A 26183-nucleotide genomic window follows, 5' to 3' on the forward strand; every position below is an offset into this window, starting at 1 on the left:
AACTGATCAATGCTGGGGGTTGATGGAGGAATGAGGAGGTGCCGGGAAGCTGGGTTTCATGTTTCCTGATTGCAGAACTGACTTTGTCAATCACGTAGTCTGCAAAGTCCAATGCAAAAGGTTCTTGTAAAATCATTCACTTCTGTAAAGAGCAGGTGCACTATAAATTAATCCAAGAAATGATAGTCCAGGATGGAGGTGTGAATATATTTGAATCCCATGATTTCAGTTTATATAGTGAAGACTGGATGTCTCTGTACTCTTTTCCTTTCTAGTTGTTGAAAATGTGTCTGATTCAATAGGATAGGCCTTCAAAAGCCACATGAAAGAATTTGTCAGAACTTCTTGATTACATATAAAAGGACCCTTCAATATTGTAATGAGAAAATAATCAGACTCTTCCCATTATATTTTGGGGAATGTGCTCAGAAACATAACAATTCGGGAGGGAAATACTTTTAGAATCTTGCCAGAACCTTTATAACTGAAAACTAAGTTTAGCCCCAGAAAGTAGAGCCTGGCAAGCTTCATGCAGAAATGATTTTCTTTCCCAGTTCTAGAAATAAATTTATGGGTTAAGATTAGTTTGATTAAAGGTCTAAAACCTCCAACTTTTGCATTAGAGGAGGCTGTCACAGATTAATATTGTTTGAGTGTACAGGAGGAAGTGAGTTGTTTTGTCTTTTTTGTAGGACCTTCTGATGAGATAGTCTTTGGAGATTTATTTATATTTAGCTAAAGGTAAAAAAAAATATATAGTTTAAGGACCTGTTTCTGGGAGTTTGAAATATAGTGTTGGATCAGTGGTTCCAAATGGGGAGCGATTTTACCACCCAGGGGATATTTGGTAGTATCTGGAAACAGTTTGGTTGTTACAACAGGAGGGTTCTACAGTATCTTTTGGGTAGAGATCAGAGATGCTACTAAACATCCTGCAATGCGCAGGACAGTCACCCAAAACAAAGAATTATCTGGTTCCAAATGTCATTGTGCCAAGGTTGAGAAATCCTGAGTTAGATGTAGCATGACTCACATTCCACCTCTGCCACTTGATAGGTAAGATTGACAAAGTTACTTAGTCTTCTATTGGTTGCCTTTCCTGATGGCTTCCTTTGCAGGACGAGTGATCATGTCTTCCTTCGTGTGCTATTGGGTCCTGCATGTATGTCTGTTACAGCATACATGACATGTTATTGCAATCTTTGTGTGATCTTGGGCAGTGTACTTAACCTCTGTTTTCACTTATAAACTTCAGTGTTTTCATCTATGCAATGGGAACGATCCTAGTATTAACCTCAAAGGATAGTTGTGAAAATTACGTGAGTTAAGATATGTGAAGTGCTTGTCACAGAGCTTGGAACAATCGGTGCTTAATAAATGGTGGTAGTTGTTTTTGTTTATCTGTTTGCTCTACCAAATGGTAGGTCTTTTGAGTGTAAGAGTTCTGCCTGGTATATCAAGAGTTTTACACTATGTTTGTTGACTGAATGACCACAAAAACCTCTTTAAGCCTCATAATTATCATATATAAAATGGGGTTAATATTTCACTTATTATTATTCCAGTTAAATAAGATAATGTAAAAAAGCATCCATAAAAAGCCTAGCTCATAAATATTAGATTAGTTTTCCTTGGCTCTGTACCAAACCTTTAAAAATTTTTGTTATGAAAAATTTTGAGCTTGAGAAAAAGTGGAAAGAGAATAATAAAATTAACATCCATAGATTCATCACCTAGACTTCACAATTGTTAAATTTTTCCATGTTTACTTAATCTCTTAAAAATATTTTTTTGCTGAATAATTTGAAGTGAATTGCAGACATAATTTAGTTCATCACTAAATATTTAGCATGCATTTTAAAAAGGAACCTATTTTCCTATAACTATAATACCATTTTAATCTAACAAAATTAACAACATTCTCCAGCTAACACTTAGTCTATATTCGAGTTTCCCAGTCATTTCCAGATGCCTTTCATAGCTGGATTACTTGCACAAGATCCAAACATGCACCTCCCGTCAAGGAACCCTTTTTTTTCGTTGCTGCCTACGAAAGAGGCTGGCCCGATTCTGCTGTTTTCCAGTCAGCAGATTTGAAATTACTTCAGTAAGTTAGGATAGAATTTACTTTAAGCTAACTCAATATGCAAACTTACACATACATTATTCACAACAGCTAATAACTCATATTGTTTTCAGGGATTATTTGAAGATGTTAAGTCGAAGTCCGTCTCATGGATGAGCCACTGTGTAGTCACAGATAGCTGCTTGAATGACAGGATGATCATTAGTGAAAGTGGAGTTAGGGATTGTGCAAGAAAAGAAGATAAAAACTAAAGTATTAGAAATTAATGCACAGATGAGAAAAAGTGCTCTGGGAGACATAATGTAAATTAATGGGAAAACTGATTTCAATGTGCAGAGTGTAATTTGCACACAACCTCTCCAGGAGTTGGAATTGCTTAAACAATATTCACAATAGGCCCCAAACCATCTATTGCACAAGCAAGCATAAGCAAACAAGCATACCGTGCTATGCAATGGCTGTGTTGAGGACAGGAGTTGCATTTCACCACAGCAACCGTTTGAGATAGTCTCTTGCCTTTTGCTTTTAAAAGGAGTTGGTCATCAGGTCTTAACATCATTTTAAAAATTCTTTTATAAGGATGGTGGGGATTTACAGAAAAATCTTACATAAAATGCAGGGTTCCCATACACTATCCTACTAAAACCTTGCTTTACTGTGGTACCTTTGTTACAATTGAAGAAAGCACATTTTATAATTGTACTTTGAACTATAGTCCATGGTTTAACCCAGGTTCACGGTTTCTGTTGTGCAATCCATGGATTTTACTATTTTAATTTTTATTCTAGTAATATATATACAACCTAAAATTTTCTCTTTTAACCACATTCAATATTAAGCTGATGCGAAGGAATTGTGGTTTTGGACTGTGAGTTTTAAATCATTATAACTAGGCTTAAACACATCTATATTAATCAAAATAGGAACCATAACAATCAACACATCTTTTGCCAATGAGAAATAGTTTGTTTATTCCTGTAGCATAAAATCCGTGCTTCAGGATTTGATGAGTTCTTGGAAAGCATTTTCTGCATCTTGCTGGTTGTGGAAGCGTTTTGCCTGCAAAAAGTTATCAAGATGCTTGAAAAAGTGGCAGTCAGTTGGCGAGAGGTCAGGTGAACATGGAGGATGAGGCAAAACTTTGTAGCGCAATTTGTTCATCTTTTGAAGTGCTGGTTTTGTGACGTGCAGTTAGTCATTGCCGTGGAGAATTGGGCCCTTTCTGTTGACCAATGCTGGCTGCAGACACTGCAGCTTTCGGTGCATCTCTTTGATTTGCTGAGCATACTTCTCAGATGTAACGGTTTTGCCGGGATTCAGAAAGCTGGAGTGGATCAGACTGGCAGCAGACCACCAAACAGTGACCATGACATTTTTTTTGGTGCAAGTTTGGCTTTGGGAAGTGCTTTGGAGCTTCTTCTCATTCCAACCTCTGAGCTGGTTGTTGCCCGTTGTATAAAATTCACTTTTCATTGCCTGTCACAATCCAATTGAGAAACGGTTCATTGCTGTTGTGTAGAATAAGAGAAGGTGACACTTCAAAATGACGATTTCCCTCTCCCTACCCTCAGCAGCTACTATGGCGCTGGTAAGGGTAAGGAGAGGGAAGAAGAGATATGATGTGGGGACATTTTCAGGACTTGGAGTTGTCCTGGGTGGTACTGCAGGGACAGATGCTGGACATTGTATGTCCTACCATGGCCCACTGGGTGGACCAGGGGAGAGTGTAAACTACAATGTAAACTACTATCCATGTGGTGCAGCAGTGCTCCGAAATGTAGTCACCAAATGCAATGAGTGTACTACGATGATAAAAGAGGTTGTTGATGTGGGAGGAATGGGGTAAGGAGTGTGGGGGGTATATGGGGACCTCATATTTTTTTAATGTAACATTTAAAAAAAAATAAGGAAAAAAATTAACGATTTTTAAAATTTTCAGTCAGCTCCTGAGGCACCCACTTATCGAGTTTTGTCACCTTTCCAATTTGCTTCAAATGCCGGACAACCATAGAAGGGTCGATGCTGAGATCTTAGGCAATCTCTCATGCAGTTGCAAGAAGATCAGCTTTGATGGCCACTTCTGTTTTCAACTTCCAATGGCTGGCCACTACACTCCCATTTTCAAGGCTCTCATCTCCTTTGCAAAACTTCTTGAACCACCACTGCACTGTACGTTTGTTAGTAGTTCCTGGCCAAATGCGTTGTTGATGTTGCGAGTTGTCTCCGCTACTTTACGACCCATTTTGAACTCAGATAAGAAAATTTGCTTTTTGTCTAACATCATTTCCATAGTCCAAAATAATTATAAAATAAACAGCAAGTAATAAGTCATTAGCAAAAAAATAAAGCAAGAAATGCACATTAAAATGATGTACAACATAACCACATTTATTTAAGAATGGATTCCAGTATCAAACAGCAAATTTGAACAATGTAAAACTGCAGTTACTTTGTTTTTTAATATTTCATTTTATTTTTTAAGAAAAGTGAAAGAAGTAAAATTTCAACTTACAAAAAATGAGGTTCCAATGGAGCCCACCCTGCCTAAAGAAGCTGGATTAGGAGACTGTGACCGTGGATGTAATGTAAGAATATGTAAAATGGAAAGATGAGGTCAGGCTCTCAAATATTGGTGTGCTCTCAAAAGTGTTACAACTAAAATACTGCATGGTGTTACTCAGGGGTTTAGCAAGGGGGATGAAGAGAAAGAGATGAGATAGAGATAGAGCTAGAGGGGAGAGAGAGAAGGAGGAAGGGGGATAGACGGACATGATAAGAAATAGTGATTACTATAGAATCCAAAGTTAGTGTTATGAGGCTAAATTTTCTGAAAGTCTGTTATTAAATTATTAATATAATTTACTTAAGGCTTATTTAAAAATAAATATTTAAATAAATCTATTAGATTGGACAAAACTATGCCTAGTGTCTATCCTTCAAATAATTCTTAGACATTTAATATGGGTCAAGGCCATCCTTTGTTTTACAAATGATATCAGGTTCCACATTTCTAATAAAAGTTTTCTGTTATAAAAGGAAGACTTTGTTCATCAGAATTTTCTCAATATTACATGAGGTTGTCCATTCCTCATATGAATTTGTCTCATTATATAATTACCTTATTTTCATCAGATGTTTTTCAATGTTGTGACAGTCTCCATCCTTATTAAGTTTTTCCATAAAGTTATAAGATTCCTGGGCTCTTATTTATTTTCAATGGAACCATTATTTTCTAATGATTTGCCATATTATACCAGTGTCTGATATAGAAGTTTCTTTTTTTTTTAATGAGCATTTATTTTTTATTATATTTTTTTGAAGGTACATAGATCACAAAAAATGTTACATTAAAAAATATAGGAGGTTCCCACATACCCCTCCTCCCCCCATTCCTCCCACATCAACAACCTGCTTCATCATTGCGGCACATCCATTGCATTTGGTGAATACATCTTAGAGCACTGCTGCACCGCATGGATTATAGCTCACATTGTAGTTTACAGTCTCCCCCAGTACATTCTGAGGGTTATGGCAGGATATATAATGTCCATCATCTGTCCCTGAAAATCATTTAGGACAACACCAAGTCCTGAAAATGCCCCCACATCACATGTCTTCTTCCCTCTCCCTGCTCTCAGCAACTACCATGGCCACTTTCTCCAGATCAATGCTACAGTTTCTTCCATTACTAGTCACAATAGTTCCATAGCAGAATACCAATAAGTCCACTCTAATCCATATTATTCCTCCATGCTGTGAGCCCTGGGATGGTGATGTCCACTCCGCCTCTGTATTGAGAGGGGGCTTAGATCCTACATGGTTGATGGATTTGATTCTCCTGCTAAGAGTTGTAGGCACTCTTGGTTTCCTGTTATGGTGGTTGACCATCTTCACCTCCCTGTTAGCTGACCAGGTAAGTCCAATGAAATGGAAAGTAGAAGTTGCAATTCTGCTGAGGCTCAGGGCCCAGCTGGCACACGACCAGTCCAGAGATTCAAGTCTCCTAGGTATATACCATCCCCAGCACCAACTACAGGTTCAGTAAAAGATACAGAAGAGGCATATGTAGAAAGATCACATCTGAGTCCAACTCCACCACACTCAGGAACACAAATTCCAAAGTGGGGCCCACTGACAAGGCAGATTACTTTTGCACCAATCTAAAAGATATAGTTCAGTGCCGTTAACTACTTTCACAGTGTTGTGCTACCATCACCATCATCCATTACTAAAACTTTTCCATCATCCCAAATAGAAACTCTGTACATTTTAAGCCTTAACTCCTTACTCCCTATTGACACTCTGTGTCCTGGTAACCTATATTCTAGATTCTGACTCTATGAGTTTGCTTATTCTAAGTATTTCATAACAGTGAGTTCATACAATATTTGTTCTTTTGTGTCTGACTTATTTCACTCATCATGATATCTTCAAAAGTTGATCCATATTGTTTCATGTGTCCAGAAATTAATTCCTTTTATGGCTGAGTAATATTCCATGTATGTATAACCACATTTTCTTTATCCATTCATTGGTTAATGGACACTTGGGTTGCTTCCATCTTTTGATGATTGTGAGTAATGCTTCTGTGAACATTGGTGTGCAAATATCTGTTTGAGTCCTTGCTTTCAATTCACTGGGGTATATACCTAGAAATGGGATTGCCTGGTCCTATGGTAATACTATATTTAACTTTCTGAGAAACTGCCAAACTTTACCACAGCAGTTGTACCATTTTACATTCCAAGCAGCAATGAATGAATATTCCTATTTCTCCACGTCTTCTCCAACACTTGTAATTTTCTGTTTTTTGTTTATATCTGTAGCCATTCTAGTGGTTTTGAAACAGTACCTCACTGTGGTTTCAACTTGCATTTCCCTGGTGGCTAATGATGTTGAGCTTTTCTTCTCATGTGCTTTTTGGCCATTTGTATATCTTCTTTGGAGAAATGTCTACTCAAGTCTTTTGCCAGTTTTTTAAATTGGATTGTGGGAGCACATGTAGCTTAAGTGGTGGAGTGCCTGCTTCCCATGTACCAAGTCCCGGGTTCAATCCCTGGTACATCCTAAAAACAACAAACAAAAAACCCAACTCTTATTGGGGAAGAGATGTAGCTCAGTGGTTGAGCACCTGCTTCCAATGTACAATGTCCTGGGTTCAATCCCTGGTACCTCCTAAAAAAAAAGTGGGTTGCTTGTCTTTTTGTTGGTGGTAAAGAATTTATTTATATATTCTGGATATTAAACTTTTATCAGATATGTGGTTTCCAAACATTTTCCCCCATTCCGCAGATTGTCATTTTACTTTCACAATCAAGTCCTTTGATTCACCAAAGTTTAAAATTTTGATTAATTCCCATTTATCTATTTTTTCTTTTGTTGCTTGTGCTTTGGGTTTAAAGTCTAAGAAACCATTGCTTAATGCAAGAACCAGAAGATGCTTCCCTACATTTTCTTCTTGGAGTTTTCATAAACTCTTAGAAGACTTAGGTCTTTGATCCATTTTGACTTGATTTTTGTGTATGGTGTGAGGTAGGAGGCCCACCTTTATTCTTTTGCATATGGATATCCAGTAGTTCCAGTACCATTTGTTGAAGAGACTATTCTTTCCCAATTGTAAAAAAATCAGTTACCTGGCAATTTGAGGGTTGATTTCTGAACTCTCAATTTGATTCCATTGATCTATATGTCTGTCCTTGTGCCAGTACAATGCTGTTTTGATTACTGTGCCTTTTTAATAAAATTTATGATCAGGAAGTGTGAGTCCTCCAAATTCATTTTTCTTTTTCAAGATAACTTTGGCTATTTGCACCCTTTACCCTTCCCCATGAATTTGATGATCGACTTTTCCATTTCTGCAAAGAGGGTTGTTGGCATTTTCATTGGGATTTCATTGAATCTCTAAATTGCTTTGGGTAGAATTGACATCTTGACAATATTTCATGTTCCAACCCATAAATATGGAATGTCCTTTCACTTATTTAGGTCTTCTTTGATTTCTTTTAGCAATGTATTTAAATTTTTTTGTGTACAAATTGTTTACATACTTGGTTAGATTTTGCCTAGATATTTGATTCTTTTAGTTACTATTGTATATGGAATTTTTTTCTTGATTTCTTCTTCTTCTGATTGTTCATACTAGTTTATAGAAACACAACTAATATTTGGGTATTGATCTTATACACCACCCCTTTGGTGAATCCATTAATTAGCTCTAGTAGCTTTGTTGTGGATATCTCAGGATTTTCTATATATAGGATAATGTCAACTGCAAATAGGAAAGTTTTACTTCTTCCTTTCCAATTTGGATTCCTTTTTTTTCTTTCTCTTTCCTAACTGATCTGCAGATAAATTCCAGAACAATGTTGAACAACAGTGGTGATGATGAGCATCCTTATCTTGAACCTGATCTTAGAGGGCAAGTTTTCCATCTTTCACCGTTATGTATGACATTAGCTGTGGAGTTTTCATGTTGAAGAAGTTTCTTTCTATTTCTAGTTTCCTAAGTGTTTTTTTATAAGGAAGTAATGCTGAATCTTGTCAAATGCCTTTTCTGTGTCCATTGTGATGATTATGTGGTTTCCCCCTTCATCTGTTAATCTGGCATATTACTTAATTGTTCTTATGTTCAACATCCTTGCATACTGGGCTAAATCTCAGTTGATCATGCTGTATAACTCTTTCAATGTTCTGTTGGATTCAGTTTGCTATTATCTGGTTGAGGGTTTTTGCATCTACATTCATAGGAGATATTGGTCTGTGTTTTCTTTTTTTGTGGAAACTTTATCTAGGTTTGGTACATGGATGATGTTGGCCTCATAGAATGTATTACAGAGTGTTCCCTCTTCTTCAGTTTTTTGGAAGAGTTTAGCAGGATTGGTGTGAGTTCTTGGAATGTTTGGTAAAATTCACCTTTGAAGTCATCTATTTTCTTGAGTCATTGTAGGCAGTTTTTGTGTTTCTAGAAATTTGTCCATTTCATCTAGTTTATCTAATTTGTTGGCATTCAATTTTTCATAGTATCCTCATATCCTTTATTCTTTATAGTCCTTTTTATTTCAGTGAGTTCGGTAGCAATGTTCCCCTTTTCTGATTTTAGTTATTTGTGTCCTCTCTTTTAGAGAGTCCTCTGACTCTTTAGCTAGTCAGTCTAGCTAAAAGTTTGCAAATTTTATTTATCTTTTCAAAGAATCAACTTTTGGTTTGGTGATTCTCTCTGTTGTTTCCCCCTCCCCGCCCCTATTTCATTTATCTCCACTCTAATCATTGTTATTTCCTTCCTTCTGCTTGCTGTGGGTTTAGTTTGCAATTGATTTTTCAGTTCATTCAGTTTTGAGGTTAAGTCTCTCATTTAAGATCATTCTCTTTTTTAATGGTGGCATCTAGAGCTATAAATTTCCCTCTCATCACTGTCTTTGTTGTACCCCATAATTTTGGTATGTTATATTTTCATTTTCTTAACGTAAAGATATTTCCTAATTTCCCTTGCAATTTCCTATTTAATCTATTGTTTTTAAAAGAGTACATTGTTTAATTTCCATATATCTGTGAATTTTCCATTTCTCTCTTTTTTATTGATTTCTAGCTTTGTTCCATTGTGGTTGGAGAAGATGCATTATATGATTTCAATATTTTAAGTTTATTGGGTCTTATTTTGTCACCTAAGATATGGTCTGTCTTGGAGACTGATCTATGTGCACTTGAGAAGAAGGTATAATCTGTTGTTCTATATATGTCTGTTATGTCTAATTGGTTTTGCAGGGATTCTTAATGTTTTTTTCCATTGATCCCTTTCCCAGTCAGGTGAAAACCACTGACCCCTTACTAAGTCCACACTATACTGCGTATTATTTAATAAATATGCCACACCAACCTGTCTCCACATAATAATTTTTTTTTTTTTAAATTTTCAATTCTAGCTCATGGACTCCCTGAAATCTTCATGGACCCCTGGTTAAGAACCCCTGGTTTAGAATATAATTCAATTCTTCTTTTTCCTTACTGCTTTTCTGTCTAGGTGTTCTATTTACAAAGGGTTCATCCACAGGAGTAGATTAAGTTAAGAACATGTTTTTCTGTGGTACATACAGCTCCAAACCAGTATACCCTGTTTACAGGAAACAGGCCTTCTGCCTCTCCCAGGTGTTCCACTACAGGCTTAAAGCAGTTACGTTTTGTCCTAGGCCAACTGACTCAATTGTTACTTACACACTTTCGTTTTCTCAGCTCCTTTTCTGGGGTGGTAGTGGTGGTAGCGGTGGTGGGAGTGGGGTAGGCCAGAAAGGAGTTCGTAAGTCTTTCCCAGCTCAGAACAGGGGCCTACAAAGAGAGGGCCAGCTGGTTCCAAATTGATATATGGAGGGGTTGAGGGAGTGGCAAGAAAGGCATCAGGAGCTTCTTTCATGGCTCCCAAAGATGAGCTTTCTTGATTCAGCACCTGCCCAGCCAATGTAGCCCTTCAGCTGTCCTCTGCAGCTGTGGGGAAGTATATTGCTTTTAAGTCTCCTCCATTGCCTTCATCCTGGGTGGGTTGGAGCAATGGCTGCCCTCAGAAGCAGGATCTCAGAGTTCTGAAGTAACTAATCAAAAGCATTATTCAGTGATCTGATTGTGCCCCTCCCCATCCCAGATCCTGAGGAACTTCTATGCCAGGCAATGGACCCCACTCCTGCCTGCTGCAAGAGTAGGGGATGGGCAATAGTAATGGCTCATCAGGGAGAGCAATTTACTACCAGCCTCTTCCTTCTGTTTTTTTCTGTATGCTGTACCAAGCTCTACTGGACTCTGGAGTTTTGATATAGTTGATTCACACAGTTCCTGCCTGCTTAATAGTTTTCTGGTAGAGGTGCTGATTCATGGAGTTTCCTACTCTGCCATCTTCCTATCTTAGCTTCTTAATTACTAATTCATTTCGATGAAATATGCCCAGATAATCAGGATAACCTGAAGATTTTAATGTGTTGGGAAGTCATTCTAATGATAGTCTCATAACCTGAAAACCTTCTTTAATTTGTTCATTCATTAAACAAATATTTGTAGGACAAATGACTGTGTGCCAGGAAGTATGATAAGTGCTAAACTTAGGATGATGTACAAATGCAGACATGGTTTCCACTTTCAAGAAGCTTCCAATATTAGTAGATGTATATATTGATCAAAATAAAATTGCAACAGTGAAAGTCCAGTAGTAACAGAAGCATATGACCCAACTGAGATGTCCAGTATGGCTTCCCTGAATAAGTGAGAGTTGACCTGAAATACAGGTAGCCAGGATAAGAAGTAAGGAAGAGCTTTCTAGGCAGTGGAATAGCATGTGAAAGGCCTGAGACGGAAAGAAGTATAGAGTTGAGGAGTTTGAGAGCTATTTCACAGGTACATTGATAGGATTTGATGATAGCTTGGTCATGGGAAGTAGCAGGGAGAAGATGTCATAGAAGATTCTTAAGTTTATGCTTATGTATCTGATAAAAGCATAGCATCATTCAGGAAGTTAAACGTTGGAAGAAGGGTCTTGTAGTTTTGTCTGGGAGCTTGGGAGATGGGAAAGGTAATTAGTTGTTTTTGGTTCTATTTAATTTGAGGTGCCCTTGAGATATCCAACAGGAGGTGTTAAGGAGGTGGCTGGGTCTATGGGCATAGCACTGAGGAGAGGTCTGGGCTAGATAGAAAATTGTGAGTTGTAGGAACCAGTGGCAATGGAGGCGGTGGATATGGGTGTGGTTTTCTAAGGATGGAGTAGAGAGAGAATCGCTGAGGTCTTAGGACTGAACCCTGAGGAAATTCTAACATTTCAAGAGAGACTCCTCAAAGGAAAGGTTGAGTGAAGCTCATTTTTCTCATGTAAAAAGTTGAGATGTTTAAAAGTCAAAGAATAGAATAGATGGAACACAGGACATTTTTAGGGTATTAGGATTGTTCAGCATGATCTTGCAATAATGGGTACAGGTCACTTCAGATTTCATCAAAACCTATAAAGTGTACAATCCAAAATGTAAACCATAATGTAAACCATTGACCATGGTTAGTAGCAATGCTTCAATATTTGTACGTCAATTGCAACAAATGTACCATCTGTATGTAAAATGTTATTAATAAGGGAGAGAGGGGAAGTGGACTTGACCCAGTGGTTAGGGCATCTGTCTACCACATGGTAGGTCCGCGGTTCAAACCCAGGCCTCCTTGACCCGTGTGCAGCTGGCCCATGCGCACTGCTGATTTGCGCAAGGAGTGCCGTGCCATGCAGGGGTGTCCCCCTGTAGGGGAGCCCCACGCGCAAGGAGTGCACCCATAAGGAGATCCACCTAGCATGAAAGAAAGTTCAGCCTGCCCAGGAATGGTTCCGCACACACAGAGAGCTGACACAACAAGATGACACAACAAAAAGAAACACAGATTCCTGTGCCGCTGACAACAACAGAAGAAGACAAAGAAGAACATGCAGCAGACAGACACAGAGAAGAGAAAACTGGGGTGGGGCGGGGGGAAGGGGAGAGAAATAAAATAAAATAAAAAATAAAAAAAAATAAGGGAGAGGGTAAAAGGAAGAGGGTGTTGGGTATATGGAAATCACTTGTATTCTTTATGTGAATTTCTGTATCCTAAAGCTTATTTGAAGATAAAATGAAAAAAAAAAAAGACACTGGGAAAATGTATGGAAGAAAATGTCACTGTACATACAAGACAATGGATATAACAGTGAGGAAAGATACAACTTCTAAAAATTTTTTTATTATTTCAAATGAAAAATTTTTGTATTTTATTGGTTATTTTAAAAATTATTATTTCATTTTCTTATTAATTTTATTTGTGTTATTTTGCTGGCTTCATTTTTGAAGATGTTTCAGATCATAGAAGGGTCACAGCAGTGGAGGGAGAGGATCTGATGTGGAGTGTCAGTGATCGAGGGATGCATGGAAAGGGGTTCACCTGGGGCATGCCCCTAAGGCATATGAATATGTTCAAGTGTTCATGGAACATTGTCTCAGTGGGTGGAGATCCACATAATAACTGAAAGAATATTGAACTCCCATCCTGGAGTATTCTACTACATTCTCTAGTAAACAGCAAAAATCCCCTGAGTGTAAGGGTAGTGCCTAGTAATGGAAGATGGACCATTATGCCAGGCCCTTGATATTGATTGTACTTATGAACCTTTTCTTGTGAAATTGAAAACTTAGCCTAGTATTGTATACTGCCTAAGAGTTACCTCCTGAAAACCTCCTTGTTGCTCAAATGTGGCCTCTTTCTAAGCCAAACTCAGCATGTAAATGTACTACCTTCCCCTGGAATGGGACATGACTCCTGGTGATGAGCCTCTCTGGCACCAAGAGATTATTACCAAGCACCAACTAGCAATGCATTTGGAAAAATATCTTGAACAAAATGGGGAAATGGTAAATACAAATGAGTTTTCATGGCTGAGAGATTTCTAAGTGAGTTGGTGTAAGCAGATTTGGCTCAACTGATAGAGCATCTGCCTACCACATGGGAGGTCTAGGGTTCAAACCCAGGGCCTCCTGACCTGTGTGATGAGCTGGTCCACATGCTGTGCTGCCATGTGCAAGGAGTGCCCTGCCATGCCAGGGTGTCCCCCACATAGGGGAGCCCCACATGCAAGGAGTGCTACCCATAAGGAGAGCCGCCCTGCGTGAAAAAAGTGCAACCCGCCCAGGAGTGCACCACACACATGGAGAGCTGACGCAGCAAGATGACGCAATGAAAAGAGACACAAATTCCTAGTGCTGCTGACAAGAATGCAAGTAGACACAGAAGAATGCACAACAAATGGACACATTTGTTGGGGGACAAATTTGTTGGGGGACACATTTGTTGGACAAATTTGTTGGGGGACAAATGTGTTGGGGGACAAATGAAGGGGAGAGAAATAAAAAAAAAATCTTTAAAAAAAAAAAAGTGAGTTGGGAGATCATTCCAGAGGTTATTCTTATGCAAGTCTGAGCAGGATCTCATTGACCACTATAGTAAACAGTGCCTCCAATAGTGGGGCTCCTGAGGGCTCTAGAGATAACCAGAACCTATAACCAGGGCAGACAGCTCAGGAATTTCGCACCCTGTCAGTGGGCCTTACTTTAGAATTTATGCTCCCCAGTGTAAGAGAGTTAGACTCATTTGTAGGTCCTCTACACATGGCTCTTTTACCCTTTTATTTGAACCTAGACTTAGCACTATATTTGATAAATATATGTCCCAGGGACAAATCTTTGGTTCATCCACGTGCCAGTTGAGCCCTGAAATTCTGCAGTTGCAACACCTACTCTCCAGTTCATTAAATTCACCCAGGACAACTAACAAGGAGATGATGATGGACAACTCCCATTATTCCAAGGAACAGAAAGTGTCTGCAACTGCAAGCAAGATAGCTCCAGTCATCTGCCCCATGGGATCTAAGCCTCATCTCAGTTAGAAACAGAGTGGGCATCACCATCCCCAAATCCCCCAAATTGGGAAAAGAACAGTGGGCTAAAGTAGACTTATTATTATTCTATTATGGACTTATTATTATTCTAACAATGGAAGAACTCTTAACATTGATGTAAACACACTGGCTACTGAAGTTCTGAGAGATGGGAGAGGGAAGAATAGGTGTAATATGGGAGCATTTTCAGGACATTGGATTTGTTTTGCATGACATTGCAGTGATGGATATAGAACATTGTATATTTTGTCATAACTTAAAAAATTGTGTGGGATAGAGGGTAAACTATAATGTAAACTGTAGTCCATGGTTTGTAGCAGTGCTTCATTATGAGTTCATCAATTGTAATAAATGTACCCCACACACAAAAAGTCATTGGGAAGAGACCAGTTATCAGAAAGAGGTTGGATATACAAGAGAAGGGTTTCAGGATTGAAATGTGTCTAGGAAGGCAGGAATGTATGGGATCCAAAATTTCATGTTCCAAAGAGGTTATTGTGACACTATCACGAAGTATTTTGCTGAATATATGGCAGGAAATAGATATTGTTAGAGATTTCATAGAATTTTCAGTCTTTTGAGGAATTGTGTGCTTTGGTTTTGGCTTCCATCTTGTCTCTTTTTCCTGGGATGAGACATCTCAGTGAACACAGTAACTGTTTTTTTTTTTTTTTTATTTCTTGGCAGAGACTCTGTTTTCAGTCCCCAGAAGGGTTTCTATGTGGCAAAGTTTATCTCCAACATTTCCCTAATCCAAACTAGTCATCCAGTATCCACAATGCTCTGTGCCTTGATTTGACTTCAAAAGCCAGGGTTTGAAGAGGCTACATACTTGTTTTTCTACTTTCCTCTACAAACTTTTCAACATATAGAAACTGTGTTAGATTCCATGGATCAGCATTTCCTAATGAAATGTTTTAGCATTTTGAGGCAGTTTTTATGGAAACATTTTGCAGATGTGAAGTGGCAGCTGCCTCTTAGCAGATTTTAGCTGCACTAGCATTTTGGGTCCCAAAAAGCTATCAGACAGGAAGGACTTTTGTTACAGACAGAAAACAATTAATAAATTTAATTCCACTGGAACTGCATTTGTATTCTGTGATAATGTTAGAGAAATTGTGTAATTTTGGAAATGTTAGGAAAGACAGGTTGTTGTTTTTTTTATTATCGGTCCATTGTAATTTTGTTGGTGCTGATAACCAGTTCAATGAACATTTATTGAACACTTGCTATGTCTGAATCCCTATGTGGCAGACGAAGATAAGACTTGATTCATATTATGAGAGTCCTCACAATCTGCTAGAAGATGGATGGATACACAGACACTATGTGATTAACTCTATAATAGACGTAAAAACAACCACCACAATAATACAGAAGCAGAGGAGGTTAGGGAGGTGACAGAGCTTGTGTGTGCATGAGTGTGTTTGTGTGTATTTAAGGGTGAGGTTGGGGTAAGCTAGGGTAGAGGCTGGAATTGGAAAATGTCCATAGAGCACTTGGCATTTAAACTGGATTCTGAAACATGGGTTGGAGTTTGACAGACAGAGATGAGGAATGAAATGAGGAAGGCAAAGGCAAAATCCAGGGTATGTTTGGGTATCACTCCAGGTTGGTGTAGGGAATGTCTGGCTCTGGAGTTTGGGCTTTATTTTGTAGGTGGTGGAGGCCTGTTGAAAGTGTTTGGGCTGGAGCATTTCAAGGTAAAAGCTATGCTCAGGAAAGTCACCCAGGCTGCACTGTGAAGGGAGAAGCAGGGAGAAGCAAGGCAGAAGGCAGAGATGACTGTTGCAAGGCTTTTGTAAAATCCTAGGTGAGAATTCATGGGCACTTGAGTGAAGGTAGGAGCAATGGATGTCTTGAAAGGAGATGGCCGTGGGGAGGGAAGGACATATAAAAGAAAGGGAGAAAAAAATGCAATTAGAATGCAACATGTAATTTTTCAGTAGAAGGTTAACTTCCCTCACAATATCTTCTCTTTCCTTTTTCCTTAGTAATGGAAACATTAGCCAAGTATGTGATTGCTCAGGATAAAGACTACATTTTTTTTCCAGCCTCCTTGTAGGAAGGGATCTCTAGGTGACCAAGTTCTGGTTAATGAGATGTGATGAGACAGTTGGTGCTTGCTCTTTGTCCCTTCTCTGCTCCTTCCCCATCCTACTCTTTGCATGTGGCTGTGATGACTGGAGATCCACCCCGGATCATAAATGAGGGCCCTGCAGGCCCAGTCAACAAGGGAGAAGGGGTCTCTGTCACTGACACCATGGACACTTAGATAGAAACCCAGATTTTTATGAAGGGAGAAATAGCTTCTGCTTTGTTTCAGCACTGTTATGGACTGTTTTTCATCACTCCCAGCTGTACCCAATCAGAGCTGATTCAGAAGATAACTGATTGTGGCTTCTGCTGGCTGAGGTTAGGAGTCTGGGTCTTGGGAGAGGGAACATAAGAAAGGACTTCCTGTTCAGAAGAGCAGGGCAACTTCTGTGCACAGAGCAATGGTTTAGTGCTAAGGAGAAAGATGGTGTGATGGTTAGGCTATTGTGTCAACTTGGCCAGGTAATTGTGCCCAGTCGTTTGGTCAAACAAGCACTGGGCTGACTGTAATACAAGGGCATTTATGGACTTTAGTCTCCATTGACTTTACTGCAGTGGTAAATCATAGATAGCTGGCTATAATTACATCAGTCAGGGAGATTGCCATCAGCAGTGAGTGATGCTTAACCAGTCAGTTGAATCCCTTAAAAGGGGAAGTGATTCCAACATTGAGAGAGAATTTCCCAGCTTGTCTTTGGACAGCCAACATCTTCCAGCATTCGTCAAGAATCTTCATTGGATTTTCATCAGAGCTCCTGGTTGCAGCCTGCCTGAGGAACCTGGACTTGTGCAGGTTCTGGCTGCGTGAGAGACTCTGATAAATCTCTTACTATTGACAGATATCCCTTGTTGATTCTGTTTCCCTAGAGAACCCTGACTAATACAGATGGTCAGGAGGAGTCCCTCCTCCATATGTTCTCTTTAGTGTTTAGTAAAGTTTGTTGAAAGCTAGAGCACTGTGTTAGCAATGCCTTGGGGAGTAAGAGTCAGTGCCCAAGCTTGACTTTGTGAAGATCAGAAAAACAACTTGGGGAGCAAGGAGAAGCTGTTACAAGTTGGCCAGGGAAGAAAGGTGGAGAAGTGATAATCTGGAAGAGGCATAAGGGACATCTGGGGAAATGTAAGCACTCCTCAATGTCTTTAGATGTATTTTGGGAGGACATTAGCCTTTTTTTGCAATAGGGGTTAGCTCTGATGATCATCTTTTAAATATTACAGGGGACATTTTATATTTGACCTCAGATTAGATGCTGGTCTAGGTGAACTCTAAGGCTGTTTTCAAATCTGAGATTCTAGGATTCTATGAAACAATCAAATCACTAGCTTAATTTCATAATAATCATTGTTCTTGTTTCCTCTCAACTCACCCTAGATTAAACTCTCCTGGGCAAAAGTAATGTGGTCAGAGGGTATGCAGATATTGGCTGTTGGTACTGGGTAAACAATTGGGTTTTCAGTCTACTGTGATTCTGTAATGCTGACCCTGAGTGGAGACCAGATTTGAGAATCCCCTGGGAAGGAGGGTCAGGACTGGGATAAAATGGGAAATTTCAGTATGGGACATTGGGCTGAGGGCTGGCTATATAATAATTTTTTCCCAATCATTTGAGGAGTGACTCAGGGGCTGAGAACACAGGAAAAGGGAAGCTAAAGACAGCTTTTATGGGGACCACAGGTGGGCCTGAGACCTAGAGAAAAAGCAGTAATATTTTGTTTGTGATTTTTAAAGTCTAGAAATATGAAACAAGAGAGCTCTGACTTAAACTAGGTGTTTTAGGTTCCCAGCTGCTAAAACAAATACCATATAAAGGGTTAGTATAAACAATCGGAATTTACTGGCTCACAGTTTTGAAGCTAGGAGAAATCCAAAATTGAGACATCATCAAGGTGATGCTATCTTCCTGAAGACTGTGGCTTCTGTGCCTGGTGGCAGCAGTTCTTGGTCCTTGGCTTTTCTGTCACATGACAATGCACATGGCCAGATCTTCTCCTTTCTCTTCTGGGTTCTGTTGACTCCCTGCTCTGTCTGCTTCCCATGACTTCTCCCTCCACCTGATTTTCACTCTGCCTAAGGACTCCAGTAATCTGGATTAAAGCCCCATCTGATTCATCAGGAGCAAACCTTCACTGAAGATGTTAACTGAATGAACATCTGAAGGGGTCCATACCCACCAGAATGTGGACCAAGACCAAGACCATCTGCACACTGGGGTGTGCAGCTCAGTCCTGCATACCAGGGAACTGGAACTAGCTGTAGAAGCCCCTTTCACATGTAAACCAGTGCCAAGGGGCACTGAGAAATGTGTGATTATGTGCCTTTTTTGCTTTATCTGCACATATATTGTATCCTGAGATTCTCTCACATAGTAGAGTATGTTCATTTATGACTGAGCAGGTAGCTGGGGAAGAAGTGATTCCAAAAGCAAAGCTTTTGAAAGAGAAATGCCCACAGCCCTAGATGGTGGCAGTGGAAATTATCCAAGTGGTGTAAAACTGGTGGGGAGACTTCAACCTGGGGGGTTGATCTGGGTATATTTTGTCACCAACTTCAATCATTCATTCATTCATTCATTCATTTATTGTCATTGTCTTATCATCATATATCCCTGATACTCTAATACACAAAATAGCATCTAACAACTATCTGTCATCTATCTATCTATCTATCTATCTATCTATCTATCTATCTATCTATCTATCTATCTATCTATCTATCTATCTATCTATCTGTCTGTCTGTCTGTCTGTCTGTCTGTCTGTCTGTCTGTCTGTCTGCCTACCTACTTACCTATCTAATTCATCATCTATCACCATCATCTATCTATCTCATTCTTCTTAGAAGTAATTCCTTTAGCAGATGTTTATTTTGCTGCCCTGTGCTGTGTGCTTAGGCCTGCTGTAGGTGTCTCTCCTCAAGACATTAACCTTTCAGGACAACTTACCCAGAGGAACACATTTCCAGCCATATTTTTTGCAACAAATCACAGAGGGTTATGTTCTACTGATAGATCACTGAGTGCTGAGGCAGCCCTGAGATTGCAAAGGGAAAAAGTCTAGTTTAGAATTATTTTTGGAAAGCAAGAGTGGCAAAATATATTGCTGTGCTACATAATGAAAATGAAAAGTGGAGAGGGTAAGGGCACATATGGAAGAGGCAATGAGCATAAAAACGAATTGCAAGGAACCAAATCAGCATATAAATGGGTGAGAAACAACTTCACCAGAATCCTTCATTCTGACAGATCCCAAGGCACAGGCGAGGTGCCTTCCTGAGGAATCGTTTCAGCTTCCAGGGGAGGAGCCTGACTGCTGCCATCTGCCAAAGACAAAAGCTTCTCTGCAGGTGAGGAGCCAGGGCACTGCAGGGCACTGCAGCAAAATACCCCTGGAGCACCGAGTGCTCACCAAACGGCTTTGCAGAGGGGAGGGAAGGTGAGGGGGCAGCAAGGAAAGATGGCTTTCCTGGAACAGATACTTCACCGCATCCTCTGCCCCCACAAGGTCTCTGGACATCCTCCAGTGACGTAGTGGACCGGAATGAGCTGAACTCTATGTTTTAATGTGGTAGAGTTGAGGCCTCATGCCCTTTTTGAAACCATGGAGAGGCGGTGTGAAGTTCATAAAGCATTTTCCAGAGTTAGATCAACCCAGTTTGAGCCCTGGCTCTGCCACTTAGAGGTATGCCCTCAGATGAGCTACTTAACCCCATGGGTCTCAATGTCCTTTTCTGTAAAATGGGAATATGAAATAAATAAAATATTCCCATTTTATAGAAAAGGAAATTGAGTCTAAATAAAGTGGATTCCTGAGGTGTCCTTGATCTATAGTAGATGCTCAGTAGGTGTTAGTCTTCCTCTCCTGGGTCCTTGTTTCAGGTCTGGCCCTGTAGAATTTGTGTGATTTTTTCATGTTTGTCCCACCTAGGGTGGAACTGGCAACATTCCTAAGGGTCTCTGCTAGTTGAAGCTCCTTCGGGTCAGCTGGGGACTCTTCACAGCCTTCACCGGAGAGAGGCCGAGCCCTGTGTCTGGATGGTCCTCACGTGGGAATCCCCGTCCAGACAATACCGGGTATTAGTATTGTGTATAGTCATTAGTATGAAATGCCCTCCCTGTGCCCAGCACTGTTAGAACAAGGCCTCTGCCCAGAAGGGTTATGATCTGGGTTGGAAAGCAACACTAACACGTGATAGATTATAATCCCTGAGGCTTCAGAACTGGATCCACATCCCCACATGCAGTCTGTGGTGCAGAGGATGAGAAGCACCAGGCTTCCTGGCATCGGCCTGCCGTTCCTGCAGCACAGGATGGCTTTGTCTCTACTGCAGCAGCATCTCACGTGGAGTTAAGTGGCTTTAGAAGAAAACTGCTCAGGGCAAATACAAGCTACCGCTTTCTGAGCATTCTTTTGTGCCAGGCACTGTACAAGGCACTGTATCTCATTAATATTTGTAATCTGACAAGGATAAGGATTTTTAGCCACAGTTTCCAGGTGAAGGGACTGATACTCTGAGAGGAAACCGCAGGTCATACAGGCAGGGCCAGGATCCAAACTCAGGGCTTTTTGACTAGATAAACTGTTATTTCCTTGGCTATATATGCTACCTTTCTGGAATGTTCCAGGTATGGAACATTTTCCCTAAAAACTTTCTGACATAATAACATAATAAGAACCCTGGTGGAAACAGCAAATGGCAGACTGCTTTGTCACAGAGTAGAGGGAGAATTAACAAAGTTGAGTTTAAAACCACCTCTGCCAGTTTGCTTTCTTTGTGGTCAGGCCAGGCAACAAACAAACATTGCCACTTCCCAAACTACTGGCTCAATTCCTTGTTTCAAAGGCTGCCTGGTGGGTGCTGTTACTTCTCATTTGGTGAGGTCCCAGATTGATGTGTTTCTTTCAGGAAAGGAATACTGCAGTCAGATGAGACTGGTGAACTGAGAAGGGCAAGGATTCAGCATTTTAGGTTCTATGTCCAAGTTACAATGCTGCCCTTTACTGGGTAGTCACCAAATAACCCAGGCCTGAAAATTGGGTTCGTTTTTACCACTTACTTCCCAGAGTTTTGTGAGAAGAAATAAAGTCCCAGAGTGAGAGGCCTTTGTTAAGTGCTGCACAAAAATCAGTTAGTATCTGACCTGAAGCACTGCTGTGAATGATGTGTAGCTTTTTAAAATGTATACTTTTCTTTTTTCTTTTTTATTATTCCTACTGCAATAGACCAAAAACTACATTGCTGGCAGAGGATGAGAAAAAAGGTAGACTGTTGTTTATAGAAGCCATAAAATTGCACTCAGAAAGCTGTTGGCCGCAAAGGTCATGACTAAGCGAGTGGAGGGGCTGACAGAAGGGCTGTGTTGGGCGCTGCAGGGACAGGCCTGGGGTCCGACGTGGGCCTTTGCTTAGTGCAGTGTGGGCTGCAAGAGGGCTCAGGCAGCATGCGACTGCTGTGCTGTAGCCATTATTCCCAGCAGCGGGTTGCTGATGGCATTTCCTTAACTCCGCTGGCATCAGCAGAAGCCAAAATATTAGGCAAACCGGGGAAGCAGAGAGGAGCAGTAAAAAAAGGAAAAAAAAATCAGCCAAGTGGTGACCCACTGTGAAATAGCAGACGCTTTTCCCCTTGGTTGCTTCCTTCTTCAATCTCAAGCAAAATAATGGGATGATTCTGATTTTGTGGCTAGAGCAGTCTAGATTGACGTAGTCTGTCAATCAGGAAATGAGGGCTCTATGTCAACTCAGTGCTGAGTAGAGGGGGTATGGAAAGGGAGCCCATGGGTCATGCCATTGGTTTGGTCCATTCTTTCATCTTGGAGCTGGGTTGCCTCTGCCCTGGTAGGCCTGAGGATCTGCAACCTCACTGGTCTTCCTGCAGATGCCAAGAGCATGCTTTGTAAAACCCAGACCATCTTTTGGTCTCATGCCTTGATATCCTTGCGAGGGAGGACTGATGGCCCAAAGATGAGGAGATAATTCTGGCTCAGAACTTGATATCAAAAGTGGCCAGAGTTGCTCCTAGTAATGCTTGAAGGATGAGGATGGGTTTGGGGCTTCCATTTCAGTACTCAACCAATCTAAGAAACTGCTCAGGGCCTGGCCCCTTCCAAGAAAATCAAACTCTAGAATGTGGAGGAAAGGACACATGCCACTATTCTCTAGTCATGTGCTTATGGTAACAATTATGACCCTCTTTGAAACCAATTCCAGTCTCCTCAGCATCAGCAGTCTTTTCATCAGAGAGCTCTATAAAATTATTACCAGTCGTCAGGCCCTGTCACTTGAAACTCATTTATTCATTCATTCATGTGACAGATATTTTTTGAGCTTTCATTTTATGTCAAGTATTGTAATAGGCACTGGGATGCAATGCTGGGTACAATCAGAAAATTATTTCTGCCTTTTGAAGCTTAAAGTTCAATGGGGAAGTTGAACATTGAGTAATACCATGCCAACAAAAATGAAATTGCAATAGTTACCCCAGAACAGAAGAGCCTCTAGAGCAGAGGTTCCTAACCTTTTTTGTTCCACTGATCCCTTTGCCAGACAGGTAGGTGAAAACCACAGACCCCTTACTAATTCCACACTATACTGTGCATTATTTAATAAATACATCACACCCACACCAACAAGTCCTCACAAGAATAATGTTTTTTTGAATTTAAATTCAAGCTCACAGAGCTTCTAGAGGAGTCTCTAGAGCAGTGATTTCCAGGGGTTGCAGTAGTGACAAGTGCTCATTAACAAAAGATTCCGACTGACCAGAAAAGTTAGGGAAGAAGAGATATTTGAACTGAAATCATGAGGATGGAGAATTAACCAGGTTGGGTGGGAAGAGGGAGGTGGAAGACCACATATGTAGAATTGTGTACAGCCAGCGATGGGAGGGAGCATGGTGAGTGTGAGGGCATGAAAGTCAGCTTGTGTTTCAGGACTGGAGAGTGAAGGCAGTTGATAGCAAGATGAGGCTGGAGTGGAACGCAGAGGCCAGGTCATGTTGGGCTTTCTCAGTCAAGTTTAGGAGTTTTATTTATATTCTGGAAGCAATAGGAGACAACCAAGGGGTTTTATGTAGATAAAATGTGTGTTTTGAAAAGATGGCTCTGCATAGAGTGAGTGTGTGATAATTGGAAAATGTGCTTATTAAAAATTTCTTCACCTAAGCGTGCTTGATCTTCCCAGACAAAACTGAGATAGTTTTTCTATTAATCTAATCTTAATAGTTTACTCTTTATTCTGAGTTCCTAGATGGACATTAACCAGACCTTCCTAGTTCTGCTTAAAGGAACAACAGGAATAAAATATCTCAAAGCAAACCCACAGAATAGCACCAGAAGAACCAAAATATAAATCTAAATTATGATTGATAAATCACTGAAATCTGGATAATAGAAGTAAGTTTTGCATGCTCGTGACAATACCGGATTGAGAAACTTGCCTTTTGTCCTCCTCACAAGACACTGGAAAGACTCAGTGTCATCGCTGACCTGGCAAGAATGAAATCACACTTAGTTTTCGACCCCTCCCCCTTTTCTTTGCTTGTAAAAACCTTAGCTCACATTCTCACTTTGAACTGGTTTTGGAAAGATTCCCCCAGTTCCTTGCTTGTGCACTTGCAATAAATCACCTTCTCACTGAGAGACGTACTTCTCCTTTGTGGTGCCAGATTGGGCAGGCCCTTCTCCTGGAAATAGCCATGCTTATGGTAACAGGTGGAGAATAGATTAGAAGAGGTCAGTGGGAAGGTAAGTAGACAGACAACTGGATCACAATGTTGCTTGCAAAACAAAGCAAAACAAAATAACACAACCTCTGGAATTCACTGCTCTAGAGGCTCCTCTGGAGGCTTTAGAGGTTCTTCTGTTCTGGATTCTGAGCCATGGGAAGGAACTCAGGTCTGAATGAGATAGGGCTAACTCCCATTAGAAGATCTCAAAATCAGTCACTTCAGTCTTTGGGCTTAGTCAGGGTGGCTGGTTTTTCTAAGATGGTTCTACATCTCTGGGCCCATATAAGTCAATGTTGGAGTGAGGATTTAACCCCATATTTCTCAAATCTCATGCACTGCTACTTTATGAAAGGAAGGAGATAAAAGAAGGCAGATTTGTTTTGAAGCCTTGTGTGTGCCCATCCACATGGAATGAAGTCACTTCTTGAGACTTCATGGGTTGGGAATGACTGTAGCAAGTCCTAAGTATCTTATTGCCTCCAAAAAGTCCTCTCCTAAGTATTTCTAGACCAAAGAAGATCTTGCGCATTCCTAAAGATTCTTAGGAATGAAGTTCCCTAATCCTACCTTTCCTACATTTTCTGTGTTGGATAAAGACATTAAAAAACTTCCATGCTGCATTCTTGTGCTTGTGGCTCAAGTCTGAATCAGTGGCTGCTGAGAACATGAGAGCTCAGGCATTTGGGATGTTGAGTGAGTCTTAGGTGCCTGGCATTTAGAAATCTGACAAAGAGAGATGATATGAGCTATGGAGAACTGGTTCTCTTGGTTGCCACAGAAACCAAATCGAGCTAGGTTTAGCATTAAATTACAGGGAACACAGAGAGATGGAGTTAAACATTTGTCTACCACTGCTGTTTTTCTTTTTATTTCAGATTGAACCTTCCCAGCAAGTGGCAGCAACACCTGTAAAGCTAAATGGGAGAAGCAGAACATGTGCCATAGAGTGGGGTATTCTGGAAGCTTTATAAAAGGCAAGGACTTAAGATTCCCTCCAAAGGCAGAATTATAATTCAAGTAGCCCCCTTCCAGGCTCTAGGGCCTGCCAAACAGGAAGAGTATCTCTGGGGTGATTGTGAAAAAAATTGGGAGAGTCTAAAGCTGTAGTTTCCAAAAGTAGCCTCTAGCTTCATGTGCCTTTTGAGCACTTGCAATGTGGCTAGTCTGAATTGAGATGTGCTGTAAATGTAAATGACATGCTAAATTTTATAGACTTTGTATTACAAAAAGAATGTAAATATCTCATTTTTAATGTAGATTACATGTGGAAATTATAATATTTTGGATATACTGGGTTAAAGTATATTATTAAAAAGAATTCCACCTGTTCCTTTTTACTCTTTTAAATGTTCTATTAGAAAATATAAAATTACCTATGTGGCTCATGTTATATTTCTACTGTGCACTGCTGGTCCAGAGACTGTTGTTCCAGTGCTGTATTTGCCATCAACTGGACAAGCTGTTTAGTTTTGAAATATTTGTTTCTTTATGTGAAAAAATGGAGGCAATAATGCCCTTGCAAGCTTCCTCACATAACGATTGTGAAGATTCAATGCTAGAATGGGTTCTGTAATGCATTGCCTAGATTTCCCCTTTAGGGTCAAAACACTCATTCTCCTAGCTGCCAGAGTGTTGGCTGCTGCAGATTCACAGCTGAGTCCTTCTTCAGTAATTTCTCATAGTTGAAGAGAGCAACCCATCATGGTTGTGTTCTTTCAGCCTGACCCAGTCCCAGGTTTGGCAGGACCAACAATAATCTACTGTAAGATGAAAGTGGTTTACCCAGTATTGAGCACAAGTAGGCTAGAAGTAGCTGCACGAGTAAGTGGCTCAGACCTT

The 26183-nt window shown here is 40.2% G+C and overlaps 1 long non-coding RNA gene across 1 annotated transcript in view; it reads left to right on the top strand.

Moving 5' to 3' along the window:
• LOC139436233 (uncharacterized) overlaps positions 1-25430 on the top strand; it is a 63315-nt gene extending 37885 nt beyond the window's left edge. Inside the window, exons 2-3 of the long non-coding RNA XR_011645319.1 lie at positions 19861-19961; positions 25220-25430. This is a non-coding gene — a long non-coding RNA (uncharacterized lncRNA). The remainder of the gene's footprint in view (positions 1-19860; positions 19962-25219) is intronic.
• Positions 25431-26183: the final 753 nt, after the last annotated feature.

This window comes from Dasypus novemcinctus, chromosome 13 (assembly GCF_030445035.2).
Source record: "Dasypus novemcinctus isolate mDasNov1 chromosome 13, mDasNov1.1.hap2, whole genome shotgun sequence".
Classification (NCBI taxonomy): domain Eukaryota; kingdom Metazoa; phylum Chordata; class Mammalia; order Cingulata; family Dasypodidae; genus Dasypus; species Dasypus novemcinctus.